Genomic DNA, 26,661 nt, shown 5'->3' on the forward strand with positions numbered 1-26,661 from the left:
GCTGCAGCGACTCTGACAGCTGCAAGCGGCGGGCCAAGGACACAGTCACAAAGAAGAGTCGTCTGTGCCCACCCGGAGGTGGCACCCGGAGCTTCACAGCAAAGGTCTCGGCAACGACGGCCTGGCTCTCCGGGAGAGGAAGGAGGGAGAAATGAAGAAGGATGAGGGCCTCGGGACGTCCTGGCAGCGTCCTGGAGAATTACTGTCTGGGAGAGTGGGGTGAACTCACTATTGATAAGGACTCACTGCACTCCTGTGCAACAGACGACACTGAAGCTTATTATGACTTTTTAAAATGGTCTGTATAAATTTTACACATTTTGCTGCCTGCAACACTTTTAATTTTACAGAATTTTTACTGATTTTATTTTTACTTAAATTATTGGTGTTGTAAATAATTGAATTTTAAAAGGCATCTTTAAAAAATGTTTTGAAATGTGGTAAATTTTTTGTAACAGTGACAATAAACATGTTAAAAAAAAAAAAAAAAAAAAAAATCTGTTCTTATCAGTTTAATATCTGATATGTCTCCTATCTGGGGACCAAATATTAAATTGCTTTTTGGGACAGGGAGCTGAGCTCGGGGCTTGCGCCGTCCGCTCCACGCATCGACCTGGTATTGCAGTATCTCCGGGAGCGGTGCACTTCTCCTTCTCATGTTGACAGCAAAGGCAGCTTCACGCAGGTCGTTTGACAGCATCCGGCATGTTTTGCCCGATACCGTGCGATGCTCACCAAAGACCAATGAAAGTGTTTACGTTTGGTGCCACCCGAGCAGGTGGCGGTACGCTGTGGAAAATATGCCCTGCGACAGTGTCTGCGCCCTCCGTGGACCCTCTTTGCCTTCCCAGCAGCATCAACACCTTACAAAGGGAGCACAATGCATAAAGCAGCGTGTTCTCCGGCCATGCCTCCTGCACTCTTCCACCGGCTCCTGATACTCGGGTCTCTTGCGCACTTCCCAGGGGCCAGCGGGTGTCGCAGTGATCGACAGCTGGGTGGAATCTGACAAAATGGTCTCGTCTGGTGGAAGCCTTCCGAGTTTCCTCGACAAACCAACCAAGTAAGGGACCGCGGCTTTCCGCCCTCTGTTTTGCTTCTCGCGGTCAGGTGTCGTGGCCCTTCCTTTGCTGGATTTGACATAGAGCCACTTTGGGATAGCCACAGGTGGTTAGAGCCTGTAAAATGCGTGTCTGCTCCTTCGGTTAGGGCTATTTTCTGCTCTGTTGTTTGCGGCTCTGACAGCTCCTAGCTTGGGTTCCAGTGTGCGAAGGCGGTACAAGCGTAGGAACGGGCCAGCGCGGGTAGGTTTACCGTAGACCTCAATGTTGAGGCTTCCATCCATCCCCGGCCGCACTTCACAGTCCGAAGATTGGCAAACCCGCGTGTCATCCACACATCGGAAGCAGTGGCTGTCTTTAGTTCCTGTGCAGGATCCCCGTAGTTTTCTTTCCACGTCTTCCATGTACACGATAGCCACAACGGCTGAGAGCGGTGAGCCCACGGCAGAGCCATGTCTTGGCCTGTAGAAACACATACGGAATTGCAAGCATGTGCCCTTAAGGCACATTTGCAGGAAATCATATACTTGCTCTGGAGTGAGGTTGCTTGTGTCTTGGAGGCTGGAGTGCTACTGTTGCCCTTCTTCTGCCAGTGTCTATTGCTGCAGTGGTGGAGATAGGTGTAAACGGGGAGGTGATGTCGACTCATACCAGGGTCTCTTCCGGAGATAACCTGAGGGTCTGAATCTCATTAGTGAAGTCTGTGGAGCTGTGGACATGGGGTGGGGTACTGCCAAGCAGTGGGGCCAGAATGGTGGCTGGGTATTTGGCAATACTGACCGTGGAAGAGTCGAATCTGCTGGCAACAGGCCTGAGTGGACCTCCCGCCTTGTGAATTTTGGGCAGTCCGTAAATGCAAGGTGTGACTTCTCCGGGATGCAGGCGGTAGGTAGCACGTGTGACACTCTACACCGTCCTCTTTTTTCCCGGCCTCTGAAGACATTCCGTGATCTTCTTGTATTCACCGGTGGGATTGCTCTTCGGTCGTTCGTGTTCAGTGTCGTCACCGAGCAGAGCCGTTAGGTTGGCCTTGCGAGCTGCGGTTTTGAGGATGACTCTGCATCTTCCCTTGTCTCCTGGTAAGCTCGCCGTGTCATGGTTCTTCTTCAAGGGTCTCGCTGCTTTCCTTACTTTCCTTCCTTCCTCCAAGACAGGAAGATCGGAAGCAGTTACCATGGCGCTGGGAAGGCTGCTGACGAGAACGACAGCAATTTGATCTGCTTCGGCTTCAGGTCGATGGTTGTTTCCGACGACCGAATTGGTTGCTGTGTTGAGGTCCACTGTGGGGAGCGGTTCCGGTGTGCCGGTAAAGTTGAGTTCACTTGGCCGACACAGCTTTCTCTGTCCGGGTGAGAATGCTACTGGAGAAATTCTTATTTCACTTTTCCCGCCTGAGTGCAGGCGAGCCTTATTGCTGGGTGGTTGTCATCCGTGGTCGTACAGACCTTCCCAGTAGGCGTTGGAAGTTCTGGGCTCGTCATTCCCCGCTCTTGCGCAAACGGGGATGTGGCCGCAAGCCCAGAAGCTTTGCGCAAGACTGCACCTGCAAGTTGTTTTAAACACGCCATCAGGGGAGAGCGCGAACGCAGTCCCCCACTATCACAAATTATGCAGTCGAGATTCCCACATTTGGGGAATTCGCAGGGGTCAGCTCAACCCATGTGCAATGGCTGAGCCTCGCCCTGGGTGAACCACCTTCTTGATCATGGTATCTCCCCTGCCAGGTAAGTATGAGTTGGACGAGTCTCACTCAGACGAGACTCTCACACACGCAGCATGCTAAGTGGTGGTGTCATCGGCTGCTTCACAACAAACACACGCACTGGACCTGTGTCCAAGTTCAGCATCTGCCCTTGCGCTCGACGGACGCCACACGTTCGGAGGCACCTCCTACAGCCACGACCGGCCTTGTGATTTTGGACGCTCTGGCCTTCTGGACACTTCCCGGTGGCGTCTCGCCTTCACATCTTTCCCCTGACGCCGCCGTCTCTGCGGTCCAAATGTCAGAAAGTAGAGCAAAAGTGAAGGGCAACAGACAAAGGAAATGTGACATTGTTGTTACCAGAGTTGTTACTTCATTAGCCAGAAGTTTGAGTGCCGCAGCTAGTTTCCACGCAATCTTCTGACGCCGGAGCAATGCATTATGGGAATGCGTTCTGTATTATGCCGCGTCGGCGCTCTCCCGCGATCACATGCACAAGCCAAATGACACTGAAATACTTTTGTAGTTGCTCATACTGGCGATAGGATTAATAAGGACAGTACTCTCGTTATGTCAAAGAGTGAGGCTGTGTTGCACATTCCACTCTTGTGGCTTCATGCTGAGCAAAGACAGCGACAGCAAGTGGCATAGTCCAGTTGCTGCAGGCATTCCACGGGGAGACTGGAGTACTGAGTCCACGTCACTGTTTCAAACATATTCACATTGGACTGTGGCCTCCATTGTGTGCTTACCGAGGACTATTCTGATGTGGCTGAGTAAAATCAGTTTATTGCCGCTTCATGCATAGACCGACGTGCACCGCATGAGCTTCAATAACGAATGGGTCACGAAACACTGGTTTGATATTATGGCTGCAAAACAACACAGGTGCATCTTTTTATTGTTTACAATGTGCGCGCGGGGTTGTCGTTTGGCATCAAAAGTCTTTGGTTCGTTATCTTTCGTGCTTCCAAATAAGTCTCGGAAACGATAGCTCAATTTCAACAGTTGAATGCACCAGGAAGAATGATACACAGCTGCGGGGACTCGTCTTCTAAGCGGGTGCAGGAGCAAGTCCGAGGCACTTCTGGTCAGACGTCTTTTACCTAGCTTTTACCTCCTGTCCTATGCCTCTATGTGTGCCCCGGTGGTCTTAGCTGCTTGGAGCCGCTCGATAATGAGTGTGCAAAAGGGTGTGGAAAAGAAAAGCCAAGGCCGAGTGAAAAGATACAGCGAGTCCACAAGTCTGCTCCGGTCACACTATCTAACATGTGCCAAGAGAGGCGCCTATATGTAACTACATCTAACAGCGTGTTGACGTTTGAGGTCGTCGTAAGTCAGTGTGTGCAACCGGGACTTTAGCTTGTTTTGTCAGAAATGACATGCTCCCCTCTGAGCTTTCAATGCTATCGCTTCTCGGCCTTTTGGCTAAGACTGCGGTCACCTCCTACGGGTGGGGAATTGTATGCTTTTGTGGCATAGGATTCTGCCAGTCATTGGGAGGACATTCTTGGCACTTTACAGTGCATTATAACTTTATTGTTTTCACAGCAACTAAAGGTAAGTAAATTTTTTCTAATTGGTTTTTAGTTATTTATCTGTTGTTTTAATTGTATTTATTGCATACTTTTTTTCATTTTAGCTGGTGGTGCCTCCATCATGTCGGCTAGCCATGCCGGTATGCGGAGGCACCACAGCGTGCGTTTTACACTCAAGCAAGTGGATGGTGAAGAAGTTGGAATGTCCAGACTGGACTTTTCCCGGAAAATCATCCAACAGACCCTGAAATTCAAACCGGAAGATCTGAATTGCATTTTGACACTGCCTTTTCACAAAGGCTTTGATGTAAGTTTTCAGTCTGCTGCAACTCTGAGAGATTTTTGGCAAAGGTATGAGGATGCTAAACCCCAGTTGTCTGTGTTCAATGTGGAAAAACTGACTGACAATGCTGCTAAAACTGTTATTGTCCGAATGTTTAATGAGACAGTGACCGCAGACGACATTTGTTTTTGGCTGGGAAGATATTGCACGGTTAAAGGCCAGGCTATGAAGGTGAGAGACGAAGACGGCATCTGGAATTGTGCCTGGAGGGTCCCCATCCAACAATGGCAGGACCCTCAGGGCTTCCAGGGCCTGAAACATCTCCCATCGATGATAGTTCTGGGAGAAAACCGAGGCTACATACACTACCAGGGTCAGCCCAAGCTCTGCCGCAAGTGTGGAGAGCACGGGCACCTGGCAGAGGCATGTCAGCAGACTGTGTGTCGAAAATGTAGAGAAATTGGTCACACTTTTGAACAATGTACCAATGGCAGAAGGTGCAACCTCTGTGGAGATTCAAATCATCTCTTCAGAGACTGCCCAAAATCATTTGCCAACAAGCTGAAGGCTGGGAAAGGAAAACAAAATGAGGAAATAGGAGAGGAAAATGTGAGGGCCCAAAAGGCCTCTGAAACTGTTGAAAATTCAAATCTCCCGCCAAAACCTGTGATTGGAGGAGAGGAATCAGGTGAGGCGGGAGAGAGGGCGGAGCCTACAGAAGCCCAGGAAACCACGACTCAAAGTGGCCTGTTGCCAAGTGAGGGGTGCACTCACCTGGACAGCAGCCAAGAAATATCAGAGAGTGTGGAAGAAGACACCATTCCAAATGCCCAAAAGGCCAAAAGACTTGCTTCAGAGCTGTCTTCTGACTCTTCTCTATTATCAGAAAAGAGGGGAAGGCCAGAGGTCCTCTCAGACAGTTCTATGGAGGAGCCGCGGGTCTTCCCCTCAGGCTCACCAAATGAACTGTCCTTTTTAAATATCGTTTTGCAGTCAACCCCAAGGGCGAAAAGGACTTTGAATGATAGACTCCAGGAAAGACCGACACCCAGACGCCGACAGGGAAGGGAGCCCCTCCCCCTCCAGCCCTCACCAACTGGAGTGAAGGAGGAGCTTCATTCACAAGATATTTCTTAGTCACAGTTTAAATTTTAAGTTGTTTTTTTATTCATTTATTTATTTTTTTTAGGCCCTTTTAGTTGTTTATTGGTTTTAAAAAAAAAAAAAAAAAAAAAAAAATCATACTTGTGACTCTCACCTTCTCCACCATCAATGTGAGAAGTGTGAAGTCGAAAGTTAGAGCTCAGAGTGTTTTATCCTTCCTTCAAACTTTTAAGTCAGATGTGTTTCTATTACAAGAATGTGGTTTACCCTTTTTAAAAAGCTACAAACAGTGGGAGGAAATGTGGCCACAAACATCCTTATGGAGCGGGTCAAATGAAAACAAAAATGACGGAGTGGCCATTTTAATCAACAACCCCCACGTTACGGTGAAGGGGAGCACCGTGGTGAGAGAGGGACGAGCACTATCAGCACACTTGACTTTTATGGGACAGGATTTTAACCTCTTAAATATTTATGGTTTTAACGAAAAAAATGAAAGGTATGATTTTTTAGAAAACTTGCAGTCCCACATGTTAGGCCGGGTACCTATAGTGGTGGGGGGGGATTTTAATTGCATTTTAAGCAGGAAAGACAGAAGGGGGGCGGGAGAAGATTTTAAAGTTGATAAAACATCGGTTTTATTACAAGCCATGAGTAGGGATTTCAAACTGCACGATTGTTATAAAGCCATGCATCCTAGAGAGGAGGGCTTCACCTGGTTCAGTGGCGACAGCACCAGAGCCTCTCGCATAGATTACATATTCACACGGGATTGGCCACCTACTGATGCTAGATTGACCCCTGTCTTTTTCTCTGATCACCTGATTCTCTCCTGCACTCTCTCACTCCCCTCGGGTGTGGTAGTGGGAAGAGGTCCGTGGAAACTGAATTGCTCCCTGCTGGAAGATCAAGACTTGGTCAGTCAGTACAGGGAGCGGTTCAAGGACTGGCAGACCCTTCAAGACTTGCATGTTTCACGAGCACAGTGGTGGGAAATGGTGAAGTTAAGGACCCGGCTTTTCTTTCAACAAGCAGGACGGAAAAAATCTTACAAAGAAAAAAGATACATGATAGGACTGCAAAAACGCTTACAACGTTATTTTAACTTAACACTAAAAGGGCTGAATTTCAAGGAAGAAATCAAGCAGGTAAAAAATGAAATGGCTACTCTAGCAAAAATCAAAAGTAAAGGTGTTATCTTAAGGAGCAAGGAAAAAGAAATAGAAGAAGGGGAAAAATGCACCCGCTATTTCTTTAAAAAAATCCTAAGCAAGCCAGGAGGTATTTTAAAAATTACAAAATAAAGAAGGGCGCATAGTGGAAACAACAACTGAAATAAATGAAACAATAGAACGCTTTTATCAAGAACTCTATGCAACTAAAAATACAAAGCCTGAAGCTATTTTAGAAGTTTTAGGTTTTATTGAAAAATCAGTGAGCGAAAATGTGCTTTTAAAACAGGATTTTACTCTCAAAGAGTTAAATAAATGCGTCGTGGCTTTTAAGAAGGGGAAGTCCCCAGGTGAGGATGGGCTCCCCTTGGAATTTTATTTAACTTTTTGGGATATTTTAGCACCAGAGTTACTCGCTGTTTTTAAGGAATTTGAACAAAGTAGCCGACTACCTGACAGTTTTAGAGTAGGGATAGTGACACTCCTTTATAAGACAAAAGACAAGACCGATCTTAAAAATTGGAGACCTATTACCCTTTTAAACTGTGACTGCAAAATTTTTAGTAAACTTTTAGCGACACGTATGTCCATGTTTTTAGATGACTTGATTGACCCGGATCAAACCTGTGCCATCCCAGGGAGGAAGATCACAGACAGCCTCATGCTGATTCGTGACACCATCTGTCTTGCGAGAGACAGAAACATTCGGTTAGTAGTCCTAAATTTAGACTTTGAGAAAGCCTTTGATCGGGTCTCGCACCAGTACCTTTTCAGGGTACTGCAAAGAATGGGTTTTCCGGAAAGATTCGTAGCGTGGGTGGGACTGCTGTACCGGGATATTACCAGCAAATTTGTGGTAAACGGGAATCTGACAAAAGCAGTCCAAATTAACTGCGGTGTCCGTCAGGGATGCCCGTTATCTGCCCTCCTGTATGTTTTATGTATAGAACCTCTGGCACAGATTTTGAGAAGGGACAGATGGATTAAAGGGGCGACTATTCCAGGGGGACTCGTACCAAAATGTATTTTATATATGGACGATTTTAACATTTTATGCACGGATATTTTATCTGTTAAAAGAGCACTGGACCTGACTGACTTTTATGGACGGGCCTCTGGGTCAAAACTCAATAGAGAAAAGACCCAAGCCCAGTTTTATGGACCCTGGACGGAATCGGAGAAGACGGGACTTCCCCTGACTGTGACACAGACTGACCAAAAAATACTGGGAATTAAATTTGGCAAGGACGGGGGAGGTGAAACAAATTGGGGCGACGTGGTAGGGAAAGTTAGGCAAAGACTGGGGTTTTGGGGACTGAGACAGCTGACCCTGGAAGGAAAGGTTTTAATCATAAAAGCTGTGATTTTACCTTTGCTTTTATTGATCAGCTCTGTTTTTACCCCCAAAAGAAACGTTCTTGTAGACCTGGACCGAGCCATTTTTTACTTCCTTTGGGGCTCCAAGTGGGAGAGAGTGAGGAGAGAAGTCATGAAAAAATCAAAAGGAAAAGGAGGAAAAGGAGTGCCAGACCTCCAAATATTCCTTGGAGCGAGATACACGTCCCTACACCTGATGAGTGCGATGAGCCCATCCAGTAATCCCAAAACAAAAGCGCTGGCACGATACTGGATGGGCTCCTACTTAAGACGGCTCAAACTGATCCCCTTAGATCAAACTGTACCTGTTTCCTTTAATTTACCACCAGCATATGCTTTTATAAGGACCTTTTTAAGACATTTTAATCTGGAAAAAGAAACTTTTGACGTTTTAAAAAATCATCGCTCTGTCGTTTCTGTTGTGCAGGAGCGGGATCCAGTGAGTCCAGTGCGCGGGCTCGCACTCGGCGAGCCCACAGATGTTTGGCGCAACGTCAACCACCCGGCTCTCCCAAACAGACTTCGGGACCTGGCATGGATGGTGGCCCACGAGGTCCTCCCAGTCAGGTCCGTTATGCACTCCCGAGGAATGGCAGCAAACTCAACTTGTCCCCGACCGGGTTGTGGTGCCCCTGAGACGGTGCGGCATCTCCTCTGGGAGTGCAGTGCTGCCAGAGACCTGTGGGCGACAGCCGGCGACCTAAATTTCCCGGACTTGCCAGCAAGGGAGGTCCTAAACGCACAGCTCGTGCTCTATGGGGCGAGCCACCAGAAGTTAAACTGCAAGGAGTTTGAAAAGCAGTGGCTCGCCCTCGCCGCTATCAAAGACGCCATCTGGACCTCCCGCAACTTGCTGGTAAGGAGGCACAGACAGACCCCCCCCGTGGCTGTGATCCGAATGGCTGCAGCGACTCTGACAGCTGCAAGCGGCGGGCCAAGGACACAGTCACAAAGAAGAGTCGTCTGTGCCCACCCGGAGGTGGCACCCGGAGCTTCACAGCAAAGGTCTCGGCAACGACGGCCTGGCTCTCCGGGAGAGGAAGGAGGGAGAAATGAAGAAGGATGAGGGCCTCGGGACGTCCTGGCAGCGTCCTGGAGAATTACTGTCTGGGAGAGTGGGGTGAACTCACTATTGATAAGGACTCACTGCACTCCTGTGCAACAGACGACACTGAAGCTTATTATGACTTTTTAAAATGGTCTGTATAAATTTTACACATTTTGCTGCCTGCAACACTTTTAATTTTACAGAATTTTTACTGATTTTATTTTTACTTAAATTATTGGTGTTGTAAATAATTGAATTTTAAAAGGCATCTTTAAAAAATGTTTTGAAATGTGGTAAATTTTTTGTAACAGTGACAATAAACATGTTAAAAAAAAAAAAAAAAAAAAAAATCTGTTCTTATCAGTTTAATATCTGATATGTCTCCTATCTGGGGACCAAATATTAAATTGCTTTTTGGGACAGGGAGCTGAGCTCGGGGCTTGCGCCGTCCGCTCCACGCATCGACCTGGTATTGCAGTATCTCCGGGAGCGGTGCACTTCTCCTTCTCATGTTGACAGCAAAGGCAGCTTCACGCAGGTCGTTTGACAGCATCCGGCATGTTTTGCCCGATACCGTGCGATGCTCACCAAAGACCAATGAAAGTGTTTACGTTTGGTGCCACCCGAGCAGGTGGCGGTACGCTGTGGAAAATATGCCCTGCGACAGTGTCTGCGCCCTCCGTGGACCCTCTTTGCCTTCCCAGCAGCATCAACACCTTACAAAGGGAGCACAATGCATAAAGCAGCGTGTTCTCCGGCCATGCCTCCTGCACTCTTCCACCGGCTCCTGATACTCGGGTCTCTTGCGCACTTCCCAGGGGCCAGCGGGTGTCGCAGTGATCGACAGCTGGGTGGAATCTGACAAAATGGTCTCGTCTGGTGGAAGCCTTCCGAGTTTCCTCGACAAACCAACCAAGTAAGGGACCGCGGCTTTCCGCCCTCTGTTTTGCTTCTCGCGGTCAGGTGTCGTGGCCCTTCCTTTGCTGGATTTGACATAGAGCCACTTTGGGATAGCCACAGGTGGTTAGAGCCTGTAAAATGCGTGTCTGCTCCTTCGGTTAGGGCTATTTTCTGCTCTGTTGTTTGCGGCTCTGACAGCTCCTAGCTTGGGTTCCAGTGTGCGAAGGCGGTACAAGTGTAGGAACGGGCCAGCGCGGGTAGGTTTACCGTAGACCTCAATGTTGAGGCTTCCATCCATCCCCGGCCGCACTTCACAGTCCGAAGATTGGCAAACCCGCGTGTCATCCACACATCGGAAGCAGTGGCTGTCTTTAGTTCCTGTGCAGGATCCCCGTAGTTTTCTTTCCACGTCTTCCATGTACACGATAGCCACAATGGCTGAGAGCGGTGAGCCCACGGCAGAGCCATGTCTTGGCCTGTAGAAACACATACGGAATTGCAAGCATGTGCCCTTAAGGCACATTTGCAGGAAATCATATACTTGCTCTGGAGTGAGGTTGCTTGTGTCTTGGAGGCTGGAGTGCTACTGTTGCCCTTCTTCTGCCAGTGTCTATTGCTGCAGTGGTGGAGATAGGTGTAAACGGGGAGGTGATGTCGACTCATACCAGGGTCTCTTCCGGAGATAACCTGAGGGTCTGAATCTCATTAGTGAAGTCTGTGGAGCTGTGGACATGGGGTGGGGTACTGCCAAGCAGTGGGGCCAGAATGGTGGCTGGGTATTTGGCAATACTGACCGTGGAAGAGTCGAATCTGCTGGCAACAACAGGCCTGAGTGGACCTCCCGCCTTGTGAATTTTGGGCAGTCCGTAAATGCAAGGTGTGACTTCTCCGGGATGCAGGCGGTAGGTAGCACGTGTGACACTCTACACCGTCCTCTTTTTTCCCGGCCTCTGAAGACATTCCGTGATCTTCTTGTATTCACCGGTGGGATTGCTCTTCGGTCGTTCGTGTTCAGTGTCGTCACCGAGCAGAGCCGTTAGGTTGGCCTTGCGAGCTGCGGTTTTGAGGATGACTCTGCATCTTCCCTTGTCTCCTGGTAAGCTCGCCGTGTCATGGTTCTTCTTCAAGGGTCTCGCTGCTTTCCTTACTTTCCTTCCTTCCTCCAAGACAGGAAGATCGGAAGCAGTTACCATGGCGCTGGGAAGGCTGCTGACGAGAACGACAGCAATTTGATCTGCTTCGGCTTCAGGTCGATGGTTGTTTCCGACGACCGAATTGGTTGCTGTGTTGAGGTCCACTGTGGGGAGCGGTTCCGGTGTGCCGGTAAAGTTGAGTTCACTTGGCCGACACAGCTTTCTCTGTCCGGGTGAGAATGCTACTGGAGAAATTCTTATTTCACTTTTCCCGCCTGAGTGCAGGCGAGCCTTATTGCTGGGTGGTTGTCATCCGTGGTCGTACAGACCTTCCCAGTAGGCGTTGGAAGTTCTGGGCTCGTCATTCCCCGCTCTTGCGCAAACGGGGATGTGGCCGCAAGCCCAGAAGCTTTGCGCAAGACTGCACCTGCAAGTTGTTTTAAACACGCCATCAGGGGAGAGCGCGAACGCAGTCCCCCACTATCACAAATTATGCAGTCGAGATTCCCACATTTGGGGAATTCGCAGGGGTCAGCTCAACCCATGTGCAATGGCTGAGCCTCGCCCTGGGTGAACCACCTTCTTGATCATGGTATCTCCCCTGCCAGGTAAGTATGAGTTGGACGAGTCTCACTCAGACGAGACTCTCACACACGCAGCATGCTAAGTGGTGGTGTCATCGGCTGCTTCACAACAAACACACGCACTGGACCTGTGTCCAAGTTCAGCATCTGCCCTTGCGCTCGACGGACGCCACACGTTCGGAGGCACCTCCTACAGCCACGACCGGCCTTGTGATTTTGGACGCTCTGGCCTTCTGGACACTTCCCGGTGGCGTCTCGCCTTCACATCTTTCCCCTGACGCCGCCGTCTCTGCGGTCCAAATGTCAGAAAGTAGAGCAAAAGTGAAGGGCAACAGACAAAGGAAATGTGACATTGTTGTTACCAGAGTTGTTACTTCATTAGCCAGAAGTTTGAGTGCCGCAGCTAGTTTCCACGCAATCTTCTGACGCCGGAGCAATGCATTATGGGAATGCGTTCTGTATTATGCCGCGTCGGCGCTCTCCCGCGATCACATGCACAAGCCAAATGACACTGAAATACTTTTGTAGTTGCTCATACTGGCGATAGGATTAATAAGGACAGTACTCTCGTTATGTCAAAGAGTGAGGCTGTGTTGCACATTCCACTCTTGTGGCTTCATGCTGAGCAAAGACAGCGACAGCAAGTGGCATAGTCCAGTTGCTGCAGGCATTCCACGGGGAGACTGGAGTACTGAGTCCACGTCACTGTTTCAAACATATTCACATTGGACTGTGGCCTCCATTGTGTGCTTACCGAGGACTATTCTGATGTGGCTGAGTAAAATCAGTTTATTGCCGCTTCATGCATAGACCGACGTGCACCGCATGAGCTTCAATAACGAATGGGTCACGAAACACTGGTTTGATATTATGGCTGCAAAACAACACAGGTGCATCTTTTTATTGTTTACAATGTGCGCGCGGGGTTGTCGTTTGGCATCAAAAGTCTTTGGTTCGTTATCTTTCGTGCTTCCAAATAAGTCTCGGAAACGATAGCTCAATTTCAACAGTTGAATGCACCAGGAAGAATGATACACAGCTGCGGGGACTCGTCTTCTAAGCGGGTGCAGGAGCAAGTCCGAGGCACTTCTGGTCAGACGTCTTTTACCTAGCTTTTACCTCCTGTCCTATGCCTCTATGTGTGCCCCGGTGGTCTTAGCTGCTTGGAGCCGCTCGATAATGAGTGTGCAAAAGGGTGTGGAAAAGAAAAGCCAAGGCCGAGTGAAAAGATACAGCGAGTCCACAAGTCTGCTCCGGTCACACTATCTAACATGTGCCAAGAGAGGCGCCTATATGTAACTACATCTAACAGCGTGTTGACGTTTGAGGTCGTCGTGAGTCAGTGTGTGCAACCGGGACTTTAGCTTGTTTTGTCAGAAATGACATGCTCCCCTCTGAGCTTTCAATGCTATCGCTTCTCGGCCTTTTGGCTAAGATCAAGTGTAGTATCTGTTCTTATCAGTTTAATATCTGATATGTCTCCTATCTGGGGACCAAATATTAAATTGCTTTTTGGGACAGGGAGCTGAGCTCGGGGCTTGCGCCGTCCGCTCCACGCATCGACCTGGTATTGCAGTATCTCCGGGAGCGGTGCACTTCTCCTTCTCATGTTGACAGCAAAGGCAGCTTCACGCAGGTCGTTTGACAGCATCCGGCATGTTTTGCCCGATACCGTGCGATGCTCACCAAAGACCAATGAAAGTGTTTACGTTTGGTGCCACCCGAGCAGGTGGCGGTACGCTGTGGAAAATATGCCCTGCGACAGTGTCTGCGCCCTCCGTGGACCCTCTTTGCCTTCCCAGCAGCATCAACACCTTACAAAGGGAGCACAATGCATAAAGCAGCGTGTTCTCCGGCCATGCCTCCTGCACTCTTCCACCGGCTCCTGATACTCGGGTCTCTTGCGCACTTCCCAGGGGCCAGCGGGTGTCGCAGTGATCGACAGCTGGGTGGAATCTGACAAAATGGTCTCGTCTGGTGGAAGCCTTCCGAGTTTCCTCGACAAACCAACCAAGTAAGGGACCGCGGCTTTCCGCCCTCTGTTTTGCTTCTCGCGGTCAGGTGTCGTGGCCCTTCCTTTGCTGGATTTGACATAGAGCCACTTTGGGATAGCCACAGGTGGTTAGAGCCTGTAAAATGCGTGTCTGCTCCTTCGGTTAGGGCTATTTTCTGCTCTGTTGTTTGCGGCTCTGACAGCTCCTAGCTTGGGTTCCAGTGTGCGAAGGCGGTACAAGTGTAGGAACGGGCCAGCGCGGGTAGGTTTACCGTAGACCTCAATGTTGAGGCTTCCATCCATCCCCGGCCGCACTTCACAGTCCGAAGATTGGCAAACCCGCGTGTCATCCACACATCGGAAGCAGTGGCTGTCTTTAGTTCCTGTGCAGGATCCCCGTAGTTTTCTTTCCACGTCTTCCATGTACACGATAGCCACAATGGCTGAGAGCGGTGAGCCCACGGCAGAGCCATGTCTTGGCCTGTAGAAACACATACGGAATTGCAAGCATGTGCCCTTAAGGCACATTTGCAGGAAATCATATACTTGCTCTGGAGTGAGGTTGCTTGTGTCTTGGAGGCTGGAGTGCTACTGTTGCCCTTCTTCTGCCAGTGTCTATTGCTGCAGTGGTGGAGATAGGTGTAAACGGGGAGGTGATGTCGACTCATACCAGGGTCTCTTCCGGAGATAACCTGAGGGTCTGAATCTCATTAGTGAAGTCTGTGGAGCTGTGGACATGGGGTGGGGTACTGCCAAGCAGTGGGGCCAGAATGGTGGCTGGGTATTTGGCAATACTGACCGTGGAAGAGTCGAATCTGCTGGCAACAACAGGCCTGAGTGGACCTCCCGCCTTGTGAATTTTGGGCAGTCCGTAAATGCAAGGTGTGACTTCTCCGGGATGCAGGCGGTAGGTAGCACGTGTGACACTCTACACCGTCCTCTTTTTTCCCGGCCTCTGAAGACATTCCGTGATCTTCTTGTATTCACCGGTGGGATTGCTCTTCGGTCGTTCGTGTTCAGTGTCGTCACCGAGCAGAGCCGTTAGGTTGGCCTTGCGAGCTGCGGTTTTGAGGATGACTCTGCATCTTCCCTTGTCTCCTGGTAAGCTCGCCGTGTCATGGTTCTTCTTCAAGGGTCTCGCTGCTTTCCTTACTTTCCTTCCTTCCTCCAAGACAGGAAGATCGGAAGCAGTTACCATGGCGCTGGGAAGGCTGCTGACGAGAACGACAGCAATTTGATCTGCTTCGGCTTCAGGTCGATGGTTGTTTCCGACGACCGAATTGGTTGCTGTGTTGAGGTCCACTGTGGGGAGCGGTTCCGGTGTGCCGGTAAAGTTGAGTTCACTTGGCCGACACAGCTTTCTCTGTCCGGGTGAGAATGCTACTGGAGAAATTCTTATTTCACTTTTCCCGCCTGAGTGCAGGCGAGCCTTATTGCTGGGTGGTTGTCATCCGTGGTCGTACAGACCTTCCCAGTAGGCGTTGGAAGTTCTGGGCTCGTCATTCCCCGCTCTTGCGCAAACGGGGATGTGGCCGCAAGCCCAGAAGCTTTGCGCAAGACTACACCTGCAAGTTGTTTTAAACACGCCATCAGGGGAGAGCGCGAACGCAGTCCCCCACTATCGCAAATTATGCAGTCGAGATTCCCACATTTGGGGAATTCGCAGGGGTCAGCTCAACCCATGTGCAATGGCTGAGCCTCGCCCTGGGTGAACCACCTTCTTGATCATGGTATCTCCCCTGCCAGGTAAGTATGAGTTGGACGAGTCTCACTCAGACGAGACTCTCACACACGCAGCATGCTAAGTGGTGGTGTCATCGGCTGCTTCACAACAAACACACGCACTGGACCTGTGTCCAAGTTCAGCATCTGCCCTTGCGCTCGACGGACGCCACACGTTCGGAGGCACCTCCTACAGCCACGACCGGCCTTGTGATTTTGGACGCTCTGGCCTTCTGGACACTTCCCGGTGGCGTCTCGCCTTCACATCTTTCCCCTGACGCCGCCGTCTCTGCGGTCCAAATGTCAGAAAGTAGAGCAAAAGTGAAGGGCAACAGACAAAGGAAATGTGACATTGTTGTTACCAGAGTTGTTACTTCATTAGCCAGAAGTTTGAGTGCCGCAGCTAGTTTCCACGCAATCTTCTGACGCCGGAGCAATGCATTATGGGAATGCGTTCTGTATTATGCCGCGTCGGCGCTCTCCCGCGATCACATGCACAAGCCAAATGACACTGAAATACTTTTGTAGTTGCTCATACTGGCGATAGGATTAATAAGGACAGTACTCTCGTTATGTCAAAGAGTGAGGCTGTGTTGCACATTCCACTCTTGTGGCTTCATGCTGAGCAAAGACAGCGACAGCAAGTGGCATAGTCCAGTTGCTGCAGGCATTCCACGGGGAGACTGGAGTACTGAGTCCACGTCACTGTTTCAAACATATTCACATTGGACTGTGGCCTCCATTGTGTGCTTACCGAGGACTATTCTGATGTGGCTGAGTAAAATCAGTTTATTGCCGCTTCATGCATAGACCGACGTGCACCGCATGAGCTTCAATAACGAATGGGTCACGAAACACTGGTTTGATATTATGGCTGCAAAACAACACAGGTGCATCTTTTTATTGTTTACAATGTGCGCGCGGGGTTGTCGTTTGGCATCAAAAGTCTTTGGTTCGTTATCTTTCGTGCTTCCAAATAAGTCTCGGAAACGATAGCTCAATTTCAACAGTTGAATGCACCAGGAAGAATGATACACAGCTGCGGGGACTCGTCTTCTAAGCGGGTGCAGGAGCAAGTCCGAGGCACTTCTGGTCAGACGTCTTTTACCTAGCTTTTACCTCCTGTCCTATGCCTCTATGTGTGCCCCGGTGGTCTTAGCTGCTTGGAGCCGCTCGATAATGAGTGTGCAAAAGGGTGTGGAAAAGAAAAGCCAAGGCCGAGTGAAAAGATACAGCGAGTCCACAAGTCTGCTCCGGTCACACTATCTAACATGTGCCAAGAGAGGCGCCTATATGTAACTACATCTAACAGCGTGTTGACGTTTGAGGTCGTCGTGAGTCAGTGTGTGCAACCGGGACTTTAGCTTGTTTTGTCAGAAATGACATGCTCCCCTCTGAGCTTTCAATGCTATCGCTTCTCGGCCTTTTGGCTAAGATCAAGTGTAGTATCTGTTCTTATCAGTTTAATATCTGATATGTCTCCTATCTGGGGACCAAATATTAAATTGCTTTTTGGGACAGGGAGCTGAGCTCGGGGCTTGCGCCGTCCGCTCCACGCATCGACCTGGTATTGCAGTATCTCCGCGAGCGGTGCACTTCTCCTTCTCATGTTGACAGCAAAGGCAGCTTCACGCAGGTCGTTTGACAGCATCCGGCATGTTTTGCCCGATACCGTGCGATGCTCACCAAAGACCAATGAAAGTGTTTACGTTTGGTGCCACCCGAGCAGGTGGCGGTACGCTGTGGAAAATATGCCCTGCGACAGTGTCTGCGCCCTCCGTGGACCCTCTTTGCCTTCCCAGCAGCATCAACACCTTACAAAGGGAGCACAATGCATAAAGCAGCGTGTTCTCCGGCCATGCCTCCTGCACTCTTCCACCGGCTCCTGATACTCGGGTCTCTTGCGCACTTCCCAGGGGCCAGCGGGTGTCGCAGTGATCGACAGCTGGGTGGAATCTGACAAAATGGTCTCGTCTGGTGGAAGCCTTCCGAGTTTCCTCGACAAACCAACCAAGTAAGGGACCGCGGCTTTCCGCCCTCTGTTTTGCTTCTCGCGGTCAGGTGTCGTGGCCCTTCCTTTGCTGGATTTGACATAGAGCCACTTTGGGATAGCCACAGGTGGTTAGAGCCTGTAAAATGCGTGTCTGCTCCTTCGGTTAGGGCTATTTTCTGCTCTGTTGTTTGCGGCTCTGACAGCTCCTAGCTTGGGTTCCAGTGTGCGAAGGCGGTACAAGTGTAGGAACGGGCCAGCGCGGGTAGGTTTACCGTAGACCTCAATGTTGAGGCTTCCATCCATCCCCGGCCGCACTTCACAGTCCGAAGATTGGCAAACCCGCGTGTCATCCACACATCGGAAGCAGTGGCTGTCTTTAGTTCCTGTGCAGGATCCCCGTAGTTTTCTTTCCACGTCTTCCATGTACACGATAGCCACAATGGCTGAGAGCGGTGAGCCCACGGCAGAGCCATGTCTTGGCCTGTAGAAACACATACGGAATTGCAAGCATGTGCCCTTAAGGCACATTTGCAGGAAATCATATACTTGCTCTGGAGTGAGGTTGCTTGTGTCTTGGAGGCTGGAGTGCTACTGTTGCCCTTCTTCTGCCAGTGTCTATTGCTGCAGTGGTGGAGATAGGTGTAAACGGGGAGGTGATGTCGACTCATACCAGGGTCTCTTCCGGAGATAACCTGAGGGTCTGAATCTCATTAGTGAAGTCTGTGGAGCTGTGGACATGGGGTGGGGTACTGCCAAGCAGTGGGGCCAGAATGGTGGCTGGGTATTTGGCAATACTGACCGTGGAAGAGTCGAATCTGCTGGCAACAACAGGCCTGAGTGGACCTCCCGCCTTGTGAATTTTGGGCAGTCCGTAAATGCAAGGTGTGACTTCTCCGGGATGCAGGCGGTAGGTAGCACGTGTGACACTCTACACCGTCCTCTTTTTTCCCGGCCTCTGAAGACATTCCGTGATCTTCTTGTATTCACCGGTGGGATTGCTCTTCGGTCGTTCGTGTTCAGTGTCGTCACCGAGCAGAGCCGTTAGGTTGGCCTTGCGAGCTGCGGTTTTGAGGATGACTCTGCATCTTCCCTTGTCTCCTGGTAAGCTCGCCGTGTCATGGTTCTTCTTCAAGGGTCTCGCTGCTTTCCTTACTTTCCTTCCTTCCTCCAAGACAGGAAGATCGGAAGCAGTTACCATGGCGCTGGGAAGGCTGCTGACGAGAACGACAGCAATTTGATCTGCTTCGGCTTCAGGTCGATGGTTGTTTCCGACGACCGAATTGGTTGCTGTGTTGAGGTCCACTGTGGGGAGCGGTTCCGGTGTGCCGGTAAAGTTGAGTTCACTTGGCCGACACAGCTTTCTCTGTCCGGGTGAGAATGCTACTGGAGAAATTCTTATTTCACTTTTCCCGCCTGAGTGCAGGCGAGCCTTATTGCTGGGTGGTTGTCATCCGTGGTCGTACAGACCTTCCCAGTAGGCGTTGGAAGTTCTGGGCTCGTCATTCCCCGCTCTTGCGCAAACGGGGATGTGGCCGCAAGCCCAGAAGCTTTGCGCAAGACTGCACCTGCAAGTTGTTTTAAACACGCCATCAGGGGAGAGCGCGAACGCAGTCCCCCACTATCACAAATTATGCAGTCGAGATTCCCACATTTGGGGAATTCGCAGGGGTCAGCTCAACCCATGTGCAATGGCTGAGCCTCGCCCTGGGTGAACCACCTTCTTGATCATGGTATCTCCCCTGCCAGGTAAGTATGAGTTGGACGAGTCTCACTCAGACGAGACTCTCACACACGCAGCATGCTAAGTGGTGGTGTCATCGGCTGCTTCACAACAAACACACGCACTGGACCTGTGTCCAAGTTCAGCATCTGCCCTTGCGCTCGACGGACGCCACACGTTCGGAGGCACCTCCTACAGCCACGACCGGCCTTGTGATTTTGGACGCTCTGGCCTTCTGGACACTTCCCGGTGGCGTCTCGCCTTCACATCTTTCCCCTGACGCCGCCGTCTCTGCGGTCCAAATGTCAGAAAGTAGAGCAAAAGTGAAGGGCAACAGACAAAGGAAATGTGACATTGTTGTTACCAGAGTTGTTACTTCATTAGCCAGAAGTTTGAGTGCCGCAGCTAGTTTCCACGCAATCTTCTGACGCCGGAGCAATGCATTATGGGAATGCGTTCTGTATTATGCCGCGTCGGCGCTCTCCCGCGATCACATGCACAAGCCAAATGACACTGAAATACTTTTGTAGTTGCTCATACTGGCGATAGGATTAATAAGGACAGTACTCTCGTTATGTCAAAGAGTGAGGCTGTGTTGCACATTCCACTCTTGTGGCTTCATGCTGAGCAAAGACAGCGACAGCAAGTGGCATAGTCCAGTTGCTGCAGGCATTCCACGGGGAGACTGGAGTACTGAGTCCACATCACTGTTTCAAACATATTCACATTGGACTGTGGCCTCCATTGTGTGCTTACCGAGGACTATTCTGATGTGGCTGAGTAAAATCAGTTTATTGCCGCTTCATGCATAGACCGACGTGCACCGCATGAGCTTCAATAACGAATGGGTCACGAAACACTGGTTTGATATTATGGCTGCAAAACAACACAGGTGCATCTTTTTATTGTTTACAATGTGCGCGCGGGGTTGTCGTTTGGCATCAAAAGTCTTTGGTTCGTTATCTTTCGTGCTTCCAAATAAGTCTCGGAAACGATAGCTCAATTTCAACAGTTGAATGCACCAGGAAGAATGATACACAGCTGCGGGGACTCGTCTTCTAAGCGGGTGCAGGAGCAAGTCCGAGGCACTTCTGGTCAGACGTCTTTTACCTAGCTTTTACCTCCTGTCCTATGCCTCTATGTGTGCCCCGGTGGTCTTAGCTGCTTGGAGCCGCTCGATAATGAGTGTGCAAAAGGGTGTGGAAAAGAAAAGCCAAGGCCGAGTGAAAAGATACAGCGAGTCCACAAGTCTGCTCCGGTCACACTATCTAACATGTGCCAAGAGAGGCGCCTATATGTAACTACATCTAACAGCGTGTTGACGTTTGAGGTCGTCGTGAGTCAGTGTGTGCAACCGGGACTTTAGCTTGTTTTGTCAGAAATGACATGCTCCCCTCTGAGCTTTCAATGCTATCGCTTCTCGGCCTTTTGGCTAAGATCAAGTGTAGTATCTGTTCTTATCAGTTTAATATCTGATATGTCTCCTATCTGGGGACCAAATATTAAATTGCTTTTTGGGACAGGGAGCTGAGCTCGGGGCTTGCGCCGTCCGCTCCACGCATCGACCTGGTATTGCAGTATCTCCGCGAGCGGTGCACTTCTCCTTCTCATGTTGACAGCAAAGGCAGCTTCACGCAGGTCGTTTGACAGCATCCGGCATGTTTTGCCCGATACCGTGCGATGCTCACCAAAGACCAATGAAAGTGTTTACGTTTGGTGCCACCCGAGCAGGTGGCGGTACGCTGTGGAAAATATGCCCTGCGACAGTGTCTGCGCCCTCCGTGGACCCTCTTTGCCTTCCCAGCAGCATCAACACCTTACAAAGGGAGCACAATGCATAAAGCAGCGTGTTCTCCGGCCATGCCTCCTGCACTCTTCCACCGGCTCCTGATACTCGGGTCTCTTGCGCACTTCCCAGGGGCCAGCGGGTGTCGCAGTGATCGACAGCTGGGTGGAATCTGACAAAATGGTCTCGTCTGGTGGAAGCCTTCCGAGTTTCCTCGACAAACCAACCAAGTAAGGGACCGCGGCTTTCCGCCCTCTGTTTTGCTTCTCGCGGTCAGGTGTCGTGGCCCTTCCTTTGCTGGATTTGACATAGAGCCACTTTGGGATAGCCACAGGTGGTTAGAGCCTGTAAAATGCGTGTCTGCTCCTTCGGTTAGGGCTATTTTCTGCTCTGTTGTTTGCGGCTCTGACAGCTCCTAGCTTGGGTTCCAGTGTGCGAAGGCGGTACAAGTGTAGGAACGGGCCAGCGCGGGTAGGTTTACCGTAGACCTCAATGTTGAGGCTTCCATCCATCCCCGGCCGCACTTCACAGTCCGAAGATTGGCAAACCCGCGTGTCATCCACACATCGGAAGCAGTGGCTGTCTTTAGTTCCTGTGCAGGATCCCCGTAGTTTTCTTTCCACGTCTTCCATGTACACGATAGCCACAATGGCTGAGAGCGGTGAGCCCACGGCAGAGCCATGTCTTGGCCTGTAGAAACACATACGGAATTGCAAGCATGTGCCCTTAAGGCACATTTGCAGGAAATCATATACTTGCTCTGGAGTGAGGTTGCTTGTGTCTTGGAGGCTGGAGTGCTACTGTTGCCCTTCTTCTGCCAGTGTCTATTGCTGCAGTGGTGGAGATAGGTGTAAACGGGGAGGTGATGTCGACTCATACCAGGGTCTCTTCCGGAGATAACCTGAGGGTCTGAATCTCATTAGTGAAGTCTGTGGAGCTGTGGACATGGGGTGGGGTACTGCCAAGCAGTGGGGCCAGAATGGTGGCTGGGTATTTGGCAATACTGACCGTGGAAGAGTCGAATCTGCTGGCAACAACAGGCCTGAGTGGACCTCCCGCCTTGTGAATTTTGGGCAGTCCGTAAATGCAAGGTGTGACTTCTCCGGGATGCAGGCGGTAGGTAGCACGTGTGACACTCTACACCGTCCTCTTTTTTCCCGGCCTCTGAAGACATTCCGTGATCTTCTTGTATTCACCGGTGGGATTGCTCTTCGGTCGTTCGTGTTCAGTGTCGTCACCGAGCAGAGCCGTTAGGTTGGCCTTGCGAGCTGCGGTTTTGAGGATGACTCTGCATCTTCCCTTGTCTCCTGGTAAGCTCGCCGTGTCATGGTTCTTCTTCAAGGGTCTCGCTGCTTTCCTTACTTTCCTTCCTTCCTCCAAGACAGGAAGATCGGAAGCAGTTACCATGGCGCTGGGAAGGCTGCTGACGAGAACGACAGCAATTTGATCTGCTTCGGCTTCAGGTCGATGGTTGTTTCCGACGACCGAATTGGTTGCTGTGTTGAGGTCCACTGTGGGGAGCGGTTCCGGTGTGCCGGTAAAGTTGAGTTCACTTGGCCGACACAGCTTTCTCTGTCCGGGTGAGAATGCTACTGGAGAAATTCTTATTTCACTTTTCCCGCCTGAGTGCAGGCGAGCCTTATTGCTGGGTGGTTGTCATCCGTGGTCGTACAGACCTTCCCAGTAGGCGTTGGAAGTTCTGGGCTCGTCATTCCCCGCTCTTGCGCAAACGGGGATGTGGCCGCAAGCCCAGAAGCTTTGCGCAAGACTGCACCTGCAAGTTGTTTTAAACACGCCATCAGGGGAGAGCGCGAACGCAGTCCCCCACTATCACAAATTATGCAGTCGAGATTCCCACATTTGGGGAATTCGCAGGGGTCAGCTCAACCCATGTGCAATGGCTGAGCCTCGCCCTGGGTGAACCACCTTCTTGATCATGGTATCTCCCCTGCCAGGTAAGTATGAGTTGGACGAGTCTCACTCAGACGAGACTCTCACACACGCAGCATGCTAAGTGGTGGTGTCATCGGCTGCTTCACAACAAACACACGCACTGGACCTGTGTCCAAGTTCAGCATCTGCCCTTGCGCTCGACGGACGCCACACGTTCGGAGGCACCTCCTACAGCCACGACCGGCCTTGTGATTTTGGACGCTCTGGCCTTCTGGACACTTCCCGGTGGCGTCTCGCCTTCACATCTTTCCCCTGACGCCGCCGTCTCTGCGGTCCAAATGTCAGAAAGTAGAGCAAAAGTGAAGGGCAACAGACAAAGGAAATGTGACATTGTTGTTACCAGAGTTGTTACTTCATTAGCCAGAAGTTTGAGTGCCGCAGCTAGTTTCCACGCAATCTTCTGACGCCGGAGCAATGCATTATGGGAATGCGTTCTGTATTATGCCGCGTCGGCGCTCTCCCGCGATCACATGCACAAGCCAAATGACACTGAAATACTTTTGTAGTTGCTCATACTGGCGATAGGATTAATAAGGACAGTACTCTCGTTATGTCAAAGAGTGAGGCTGTGTTGCACATTCCACTCTTGTGGCTTCATGCTGAGCAAAGACAGCGACAGCAAGTGGCATAGTCCAGTTGCTGCAGGCATTCCACGGGGAGACTGGAGTACTGAGTCCACGTCACTGTTTCAAACATATTCACATTGGACTGTGGCCTCCATTGTGTGCTTACCGAGGACTATTCTGATGTGGCTGAGTAAAATCAGTTTATTGCCGCTTCATGCATAGACCGACGTGCACCGCATGAGCTTCAATAACGAATGGGTCACGAAACACTGGTTTGATATTATGGCTGCAAAACAACACAGGTGCATCTTTTTATTGTTTACAATGTGCGCGCGGGGTTGTCGTTTGGCATCAAAAGTCTTTGGTTCGTTATCTTTCGTGCTTCCAAATAAGTCTCGGAAACGATAGCTCAATTTCAACAGTTGAATGCACCAGGAAGAATGATACACAGCTGCGGGGACTCGTCTTCTAAGCGGGTGCAGGAGCAAGTCCGAGGCACTTCTGGTCAGACGTCTTTTACCTAGCTTTTACCTCCTGTCCTATGCCTCTATGTGTGCCCCGGTGGTCTTAGCTGCTTGGAGCCGCTCGATAATGAGTGTGCAAAAGGGTGTGGAAAAGAAAAGCCAAGGCCGAGTGAAAAGATACAGCGAGTCCACAAGTCTGCTCCGGTCACACTATCTAACATGTGCCAAGAGAGGCGCCTATATGTAACTACATCTAACAGCGTGTTGACGTTTGAGGTCGTCGTGAGTCAGTGTGTGCAACCGGGACTTTAGCTTGTTTTGTCAGAAATGACATGCTCCCCTCTGAGCTTTCAATGCTATCGCTTCTCGGCCTTTTGGCTAAGACTGCGGTCACCTCCTACGGGTGGGGAATTGTATGCTTTTGTGGCATAGGATTCTGCCAGTCATTGGGAGGACATTCTTGGCACTTTACAGTGCATTATAACTTTATTGTTTTCACAGCAACTAAAGGTAAGTAAATTTTTTCTAATTGGTTTTTAGTTATTTATCTGTTGTTTTAATTGTATTTATTGCATACTTTTTTTCATTTTAGCTGGTGGTGCCTCCATCATGTAGGCTAGCCATGCCGGTATGCGGAGGCACCACAGCGTGCGTTTTACACTCAAGCAAGAGGATGGTGAAGAAGTTGGAATGTCCAGACTGGACTTTTCCCGGAAAATCATCCAACAGACCCTGAAATTCAAACCGGAAGATCTGAATTGCATTTTGACACTGCCTTTTCACAAAGGCTTTGATGTAAGTTTTCAGTCTGCTGCAACTCTGAGAGATTTTTGGCAAAGGTATGAGGATGCTAAACCCCAGTTGTCTGTGTTCAATGTGGAAAAACTGACTGACAATGCTGCTAAAACTGTTATTGTCCGAATGTTTAATGAGACAGTGACCGCAGACGACATTTGTTTTTGGCTGGGAAGATATTGCACGGTTAAAGGCCAGGCTATGAAGGTGAGAGACGAAGACGGCATCTGGAATTGTGCCTGGAGGGTCCCCATCCAACAATGGCAGGACCCTCAGGGCTTCCAGGGCCTGAAACATCTCCCATCGATGATAGTTCTGGGAGAAAACCGAGGCTACATACACTACCAGGGTCAGCCCAAGCTCTGCCGCAAGTGTGGAGAGCACGGGCACCTGGCAGAGGCATGTCAGCAGACTGTGTGTCGAAAATGTAGAGAAATTGGTCACACTTTTGAACAATGTACCAATGGCAGAAGGTGCAACCTCTGTGGAGATTCAAATCATCTCTTCAGAGACTGCCCAAAATCATTTGCCAACAAGCTGAAGGCTGGGAAAGGAAAACAAAATGAGGAAATAGGAGAGGAAAATGTGAGGGCCCAAAAGGCCTCTGAAACTGTTGAAAATTCAAATCTCCCGCCAAAACCTGTGATTGGAGGAGAGGAATCAGGTGAGGCGGGAGAGAGGGCGGAGCCTACAGAAGCCCAGGAAACCACGACTCAAAGTGGCCTGTTGCCAAGTGAGGGGTGCACTCACCTGGACAGCAGCCAAGAAATATCAGAGAGTGTGGAAGAAGACACCATTCCAAATGCCCAAAAGGCCAAAAGACTTGCTTCAGAGCTGTCTTCTGACTCCTCTCTATTATCAGAAAAGAGGGGAAGGCCAGAGGTCCTCTCAGACAGTTCTATGGAGGAGCCGCGGGTCTTCCCCTCAGGCTCACCAAATGAACTGTCCTTTTTAAATATCGTTTTGCAGTCAACCCCAAGGGCGAAAAGGACTTTGAATGATAGACTCCAGGAAAGACCGACACCCAGACGCCGACAGGGAAGGGAGCCCCTCCCCCTCCAGCCCTCACCAACTGGAGTGAAGGAGGAGCTTCATTCACAAGATATTTCTTAGTCACAGTTTAAATTTTAAGTTGTTTTTTTATTCATTTATTTATTTATTTATTTTTTTAGGCCCTTTTAGTTGTTTATTGGTTTTAAAAAAAAAAAAAAAAAAAAAAAAAAAAAAAATCATACTTGTGACTCTCACCTTCTCCACCATCAATGTGAGAAGTGTGAAGTCGAAAGTTAGAGCTCAGAGTGTTTTATCCTTCCTTCAAACTTTTAAGTCAGATGTGTTTCTATTACAAGAATGTGGTTTACCCTTTTTAAAAAGCTACAAACAGTGGGAGGAAATGTGGCCACAAACATCCTTATGGAGCGGGTCAAATGAGAACAAAAATGACGGAGTGGCCATTTTAATCAACAACCCCCACGTTACGGTGAAGGGGAGCACCGTGGTGAGAGAGGGACGAGCACTATCAGCACACTTGACTTTTATGGGACAGGATTTTAACCTCTTAAATATTTATGGTTTTAACGAAAAAAATGAAAGGTATGATTTTTTAGAAAACTTGCAGTCCCACATGTTAGGCCGGGTACCTATAGTGGTGGGGGGGGATTTTAATTGCATTTTAAGCAGGAAAGACAGAAGGGGGGCGGGAGAAGATTTTAAAGTTGATAAAACATCGGTTTTATTACAAGCCATGAGTAGGGATTTCAAACTGCA

At 49.9% G+C, this 26,661-nt stretch overlaps 8 non-coding genes and 2 pseudogenes across 8 annotated transcripts; 5 read left to right on the top strand and 5 right to left on the bottom strand.

The window, feature by feature from the left end:
* The first annotated feature begins 442 nt into the window (after nucleotides 1–442).
* Nucleotides 443–650, top strand: LOC129180657 (U2 spliceosomal RNA; annotated as a pseudogene).
* A 1,979-nt stretch (nucleotides 651–2,629) lies between these two features.
* Nucleotides 2,630–2,793, bottom strand: LOC129180698 (U1 spliceosomal RNA). The gene has a single exon (XR_008570294.1). It is a non-coding gene; the product is annotated as a U1 spliceosomal RNA (small nuclear RNA).
* Nucleotides 2,794–9,580: 6,787 nt separating this feature from the next.
* Nucleotides 9,581–9,788, top strand: LOC129180658 (U2 spliceosomal RNA; annotated as a pseudogene).
* Nucleotides 9,789–11,770: 1,982 nt separating this feature from the next.
* On the bottom strand, nucleotides 11,771–11,934 carry LOC129180699 (U1 spliceosomal RNA). Its single transcript, XR_008570295.1, has one exon. It is a non-coding gene; the product is annotated as a U1 spliceosomal RNA (small nuclear RNA).
* A 1,378-nt stretch (nucleotides 11,935–13,312) lies between these two features.
* Nucleotides 13,313–13,503, top strand: LOC129180608 (U2 spliceosomal RNA). Its single transcript, XR_008570234.1, has one exon. It is a non-coding gene; the product is annotated as a U2 spliceosomal RNA (small nuclear RNA).
* Nucleotides 13,504–15,485: 1,982 nt separating this feature from the next.
* Nucleotides 15,486–15,649, bottom strand: LOC129180553 (U1 spliceosomal RNA). Its single transcript, XR_008570184.1, has one exon. It is a non-coding gene; the product is annotated as a U1 spliceosomal RNA (small nuclear RNA).
* Nucleotides 15,650–17,027: 1,378 nt separating this feature from the next.
* On the top strand, nucleotides 17,028–17,218 carry LOC129180627 (U2 spliceosomal RNA). Its single transcript, XR_008570252.1, has one exon. It is a non-coding gene; the product is annotated as a U2 spliceosomal RNA (small nuclear RNA).
* Nucleotides 17,219–19,200: 1,982 nt separating this feature from the next.
* On the bottom strand, nucleotides 19,201–19,364 carry LOC129180700 (U1 spliceosomal RNA). Its single transcript, XR_008570296.1, has one exon. It is a non-coding gene; the product is annotated as a U1 spliceosomal RNA (small nuclear RNA).
* Nucleotides 19,365–20,742: 1,378 nt separating this feature from the next.
* Nucleotides 20,743–20,933, top strand: LOC129180628 (U2 spliceosomal RNA). The gene has a single exon (XR_008570253.1). It is a non-coding gene; the product is annotated as a U2 spliceosomal RNA (small nuclear RNA).
* A 1,982-nt stretch (nucleotides 20,934–22,915) lies between these two features.
* LOC129180701 (U1 spliceosomal RNA) lies at nucleotides 22,916–23,079 on the bottom strand. Its single transcript, XR_008570297.1, has one exon. It is a non-coding gene; the product is annotated as a U1 spliceosomal RNA (small nuclear RNA).
* Nucleotides 23,080–26,661: the final 3,582 nt, after the last annotated feature.

The sequence above is a fragment of the Dunckerocampus dactyliophorus genome, chromosome 4 (genome assembly GCF_027744805.1).
Source record: "Dunckerocampus dactyliophorus isolate RoL2022-P2 chromosome 4, RoL_Ddac_1.1, whole genome shotgun sequence".
NCBI classification, from domain to species: domain Eukaryota; kingdom Metazoa; phylum Chordata; class Actinopteri; order Syngnathiformes; family Syngnathidae; genus Dunckerocampus; species Dunckerocampus dactyliophorus.